We start from the raw sequence: 6499 nt of genomic DNA, 5'->3' as shown, positions 1-6499 counted from the left end.
CACTCCTGGCGTTCCTCGGTGTCTGCAGGTCCCCTCGATGCTGTCACCTCCTCCTGGGGGGGCCACGAAGCACATTTTGTGGACGTTTGCCTTGGGGCGGTCTCCATGGGCGACACAGAGGGAAGGGCTCAGGCCTGTCCCCCACCAGCCTTGGGGGATCAGGACACTTGGTGATGGAATATTAAATTTCCCTGAGACCACATGTTGGAGGGACCCTCTTGCCTCCAGGGACAAAGCGTGCAGGTGGCAGGCAGTGTCCCTCTCCTGAAGAAGGCTGTCTGGATTTTCCAGGCCATTGCTGGCTGCTGAGGCATGCAGGTTCCCATCCCGTGAGGGGACATTACTGTCCTCCCAGAGCCGGCCACTTCTGCCCTCGCCCTGAATACCCAGCCGGCCGCAAGGACCTGAGCCTGCTAAGTCACAGACCAGGATGACCTGTTTCAATGGCCCCGAGGGCTGATGTCACTGTGTCAGCTGGGGAAAGGGGAGGCCCCCTGCTGCAGAAACCGAAGGCTCTCTTAGCACGCCCTTCCCTTTGCCGAAAGGAGGTGAGAACACGAGTCTCCCTGCAGAGGGACGCCAGCTCCTGGCTCTGTGCCCACGGCAAACAGGCGCTCCGACCACGTCCCGTCAACGCAGGGGAGAGGCGGGTGGGGGAAAACGAACAGGGTGACAGAAGGTGACGCGACGTCTCCTTCTTCTCCTTCAAGGGCAGGGAGCACACAGTGCATAGCCAGGTGTCCTATGGTCACATCCTGCACCGGACACTTATATAATGTTAGTAGCCAATGTCACCCCAATACCTGGAATTAAAATTTAAAAAAACAACAACGGATTTCAGGTCAAAGTTAAAAATAGTGGGGTGTGGCATGTATCTGGAAGCAAGCTCTCAACCCACGGAGAGAACTGCTTCCCAGAAATGACAGTTTGCAGCTCCTTTTATGCATTTGCAGCTGGGTGGCTGTCCCCTGCCCTCCCCGGCATGCACTCAGGAAAGGGCCCCTGGGCTGCAGCGTGTGGGTCACAAGTGCAGGCAGGGTCCCCGAAGTGACAAACTAGCTGCCGTGACAGGTAAATCGGGAAGGCAGGTCCAGGTCCTTGACGAAGGACCCCACTCACCCCATCCTCCATCTCGACACCAAGCTTGTCAGATGACATCAGTGGTGGCTTGGGGTCCCCTGTCATCCGGCGTCTGGACACAGAAAACTCATCTGTGGCAGGACGCGCTGTCTGTCCCCGGGAAACGGTGGGTTACCATGAGGGCGTGCACTTCAGGTTTGTGGGAGTTTGGCTACTGTGACTTGGGCCTTAAGGGACAGTTGGGCTTTGGGAATCCTGTGAAATCGATTTCTGAGGGTATCAGGTTTGGGGGGGCAGCTTTACTACCGCACTCGTGTGCATGTGTGTGTGTGTGTGTGTGTGTGTGTGTGTGTTTAGGGGATTGTCAGAGAGAAGTGTGACTTGTCTCCTCTGCCGTTTCCTCTGCTTGTCCCTCTTCCTAACACATCTTAAATGTTAGCCTTTGTCCCGGTGAGAAGGGCAGTTACCCAACGATAAGAAATATGTGGGTTTCGCTTCCATTGCAGGAAAAAAAGAAACAAAACACATCGTCGCTTTCGTGCTCGGTAAGCATGGCTTGATTTGAAATGGGAAGAGCAGGGTTAAAACCACCAAGACAACGAAAATTGAGTCATAATGTGCAACAATGACGGCCCCCTTCCATAGACAAGCTTCTCTTTATTGTTACCACTCTCAAGGAGGCTGTTTTGACATTTGTTTCTAACTGCCCCCGCCATGTGTGTACGTAATGTGTGTACTATGTACCTTGTACGTAAAAAGGGTAAAAATTTTTCACCCCCAATAATTAATTTCCCTTCTAGAAACTATGTCACCCTTGTTGAAATGCACGGCATATATGTACCTACATATATACACACCACATGTACAGGTGCTTACATACTCGTGTCGTGTACGCATATTTGTGTATATACTTACATAATGTATGCGTATTTGTATATATACTTATATTATGTATGCATATTTGTGTATATACTTACATAATGTATGCGTATTTGTATATATACTTATATTATGTATGCATATTTGTGTATATACTTACATAATGTATGCGTATTTGTATATATACTTACATAATATATGCGTATTTGTTTATACTTATATCATGTATGCATATTTGTGTATATATTTACATAATGTATGCATATTTATATTATACTTACATAGTATATGCGTGTTTGTTTATACTTATATTGTGAACGCATATTTGTGTATATACTTACATAATGTATGCGTATTTGTATATATACTTGTATCATGTATGCATATTTGTGTATATTTTACATAATGTATGCATATTTGTATGTATACTTATGTGATATATGCGTATTTGTTTATACTTATATCATGAACGCATATTTGTGTATATATTTACATAACATATGCGTATTTGTGTATATATATTTACATAATACATGCACATTTGTATATATACTTACATAATATATGCATATTTGCATATAAATTTACACAATGCGTGCATATTTGTGTATATATTTACATAATATATGCGTATTTGTGTGTATACTTACGTAATGTATGCATGTTTTCATACACTTATATCACATATGCATATTTGTGTATATGTATGTGTGTGTATATATATGTAGGAGAAGAAAACCATCTTAGGGTCCCTGGCTCGGTCTGAATATTAAAGTGACAAAGAGAGACGAACAGAAGGAAAGCACACCCGTAGATTTAGTGTTACTTTCACAGGACAGAGGAGCCTTTGTACCACTAGGTAGACGTGCGTATTTTATGCTGGGTTTGAGGAAGAGTGGACCATTGTGAAGAAATACGGTTTTGTCTATGTTATCTGTCTATCCAGCCATCTATCCATCTTATCTGTCGTCTATCAACCTATCTATTGATCAATCGAGAGAAGGAGACACCACACAAATAAGACAACATGCAAACCGACTGGCACATCTGAGTGACTAATGTGTGCGAGCCTTTCTACGATTCTTGCAACTTTTCTGAACGTTAGACATTATTTCTAACGAAAGAGTGGTTTTAGCCCCCCAGGGCTTTCTCTTGCAGACCTTCTCTAAGTGTCTGTGAGTTTGGCTTCCCCCAAACTGCTGTTCCCGCACCTCAGAGCCCGTCCCAGAGGAAAGGGTGTCACACCGTGACGTGTGACACACCCAGCTCCAGGCAGGCCAGCCTGGGCCCGCGGGAGTCCCTGGGCCAGGAGGCTGCACCCTCGCTGGCCTGCTGGGCAGCCTCGGCCAGTGGTCCCGGAGCCGGAACCACCTGGACACCCTGCTGTCCCGGCCTAACTGTCTGTAAACTCAATCTTCTCAGGCCTGAGCTCGGGCAATCGACTTCCAGACCTGGCGACGTTGCATTTCTCCCCGTTAACTTCTCTCGTTCTCAGTCACGGCTCGAGCCGTGGGACGCTGTCCGTGCAGCTGCAGGCCACCCCTCCCACGGCTGAACACGGGGGCCTTTAGTCTTGGCGACTGTCTTAGGGGCTCCCAGCGCTGTTAGCACGCATGCGGTCTCCCGGGACACACAAAACTTGACAACGATGGCCCGCGAGAGAGTTCGGGACACGAGAGCGCCCTCCCCCACCCCCAAATGGGCGTCTATGGCGTGTTGATTATTTTCAGCTGAAGGCACTGGAAGGCAGAAGATGCCAAGAGAGAGGGAGGTTTGGTGAGAACGTTCCTGCAAATGAAACTCACTTGTCACCGACCCGGGAGTGTCCTGCACCAGGGAGATGGGCTCTTGTCACAGGACAGGAGACTGGATGGGAAGCCCACACCCAAACTTTGTCACCAACTGTCGCCCCTGCCACCTGGTCTTGTAAAACTGACTTACTGACCCGTCCCCCTCCTAAGAGCACCTCTGAGCTCTGATCGCAGCGCTTGGGGGGGAGGGGTATTCTGTTTTTCCCGTGATGCCGTCCTGCATCACACTAAATGAGTAACCATAAACGTGTACACCTGTTAACCTGCCCCCACCCGTCGCTTTATTTCACAGACCCCGCTGTGGAACCCAGGAGAACACAGGGCAGTTTTCTTCCCTCCCCCACAACCATGGAGCGAATCTCAAGAAACCCAAAGAAACTCACATCCAGTAAAGCATAGGCCCTGAAAGCCATGAAAACCGTCCTGGAAACCAGTGACGGGAAGGGGGCGAGAAACCCCGTCACATTTGGACATGTAAAAATAGACATCTCAATGGTTAGGATACCCAAGAAATCTCAATGGAAAAGTCATTTTTTTTTTTAAAAAAAAGTGTTTATAAATTCAGTGACAAGTGAATTGAAAATTATTCCTTGAAAATTGTCATGTGACTGAAAATTAGCCAGCCAATACCAGAATATTATGGTATTCTGAGTATTCTGGTATTATGAATAATTATCCAGAAATATTATGGAACGTCAACTGTCACAGAAATAAATAAATACATAGTGTTTCGGGGGAAAAACATAATGTGAACATTGTGTTTGAGAAGCTGTGGGCAACCGCCCAAAAGCCCAGATTAGAAAAGCAAGACGACAGAGAAACCCACAGACTAAACAGTTACCCCAAAACGTTAGGGGTGGGAGGGAAGCAGTAAAATAAATTCAGAGAGAGAGCGTTGGAGAGGAAGCAATAAGATAAAATACAAAATCAATGGAAGAAGAGACAGAACCAAACGTAAAATTTGATTCTTCTACAAAACACACACAATTGACACACGCGGAGAGAAAGTGGGAAGGCATTGCCAAAACCCCAAACCAGAACCATCGGCAGGAGGAGAGATGGAAATAATGGCGTAAGCTCCAGAGCGGAAGAAACAAAACCACAATGACGAACAGACCCATAACTATGGATCTAGAAAATCTCCCCCCCCCTCAAAAAAAAAAAATCTAGCAGTGAATAAACAAGCAAGAAAGTTGATTTGCCAAGAGCCCCACACAAAATCAAGATACGAAAACCCCTTGTTCCGACCCAGTCACAACAACAACAGCAAAAAGGTTTACAACATTGAAGGAAAGACGTTCTTGGTGGCAGCGCTGATGCTATCAAGGGCCTACGGAAAACATTCCAACCGAAGCCGTGAAACACGTCTGATGGGGACATTTTTCAAAATGACATAAATGAAGGGATGGCCGGCCAGGCTGGAAGGTGCCATCCTGGTCCAAATGCCAACACTTCTTTGTGTGTTTCTGTTGTATTTCGCAAGCGCTTTTCAAAATGTACATAGAAATGGCCCACGGCTAAGAATAGCCGAAAAAGGAGGAAGTGGATGGAGACAGGGGGGTGGGGAGGGAGAGAAAAACAGCACATAGAGCTACTGAGCGGGTCAGCAGCCCAGCTGGCTACAAAGCTGCTCCTAGGGGACCACCCAGCTCTGGGGAGGGTCTCCAAGGAAAGCAGCAGAACCCGGAGCCAGGCACACGCGGCTGCAGGAAGGATATCCGAGGACAGGCAGGGCCGCTGGGGCCACGTGGGGATGCTCAGCCCTGGAAGAAATGAATTGCTTCTGCACCGACCCCCTGATCTCCGGGTGGGTACAAATTCCCCGTCTGCATGTTAAAGCATCGAGTTTTCAGAAACACAGACGGGAGGCTGTATGTGGCCTCCACCTCGGAGAAGGAAGAATTTTTTTTTTTTAACATGAGAACGTAAAACCTACTAAATAGCAGAGAGTCTGAGCAGTGGAGAGCCCCGGGCACCTGGGTGAAAACGCTGCTCCTTTCCTAGTGTCCCCCCAAACCACCCCCGCGGTTCCCACTGTCTTCTGCATGCATTTCCTGCTTGCAAGCTGAATGGCAGCCTGTGGAGTCTGTTTATGTGGGTGTGTGGGGGTGGGGAGTGTGTGTGTGTGGGGGTGGCCTTGTTTTATGGTTCATTTATTTTTTATGCAATCCAATTGTTTTATTATCTGCAGAACTGTTTCACTGTATTTGGGTGTGGTGTGGAATCGTGTCACACTGTTCACGTCCTAGGAGCCTTTCCGGCCAATGTGCTTATTTGCAGTGTGACCCCTGGTCCCCAGATGGCACCTCCGGGCTTCACGCTGGCTTCCCTTAAGATGCAGGAAGCCGCCCACCCCTTCTCCCCTCCTGTGGTCCACCCAGCAGTTCCCACAGAGGACAAAACAGGGGTGAGCAGAAAAGGTTTTAAAAAACCCGAAATACACTGGGCCAGGCCCATTCAGAATAAAGAGACTGAAAAACACACATTTCGCCCCACGGTGGGCTTGTGTGTGTGTTTGTGCGCTGGGGAGGACCCACCCCACAGCCCACATTCCTGTGAAGATTGCTTCACGCTGACGACATCTGAGCGTCAACAGCTGCCCTGGGGTGGTGGGGGGGGCGGGAGGCTCCGGGAGCTTCCCTCGTAGGCCCCAAAGCAACAGCTCCTGGGAAATGAGGGCCCATAAATTGCTCGTCAGGGCAGAGCTCCCAGAACCGAGAAGGCACTAA

This window comes from Rhinolophus hipposideros (genome assembly GCF_964194185.1).
Source record: "Rhinolophus hipposideros genome assembly, chromosome: X".
Lineage (NCBI taxonomy): Eukaryota > Metazoa > Chordata > Mammalia > Chiroptera > Rhinolophidae > Rhinolophus > Rhinolophus hipposideros.
The sequence above is the reverse complement of the archived record's forward strand: the minus strand, read 5'-3'. Positions refer to the sequence as shown.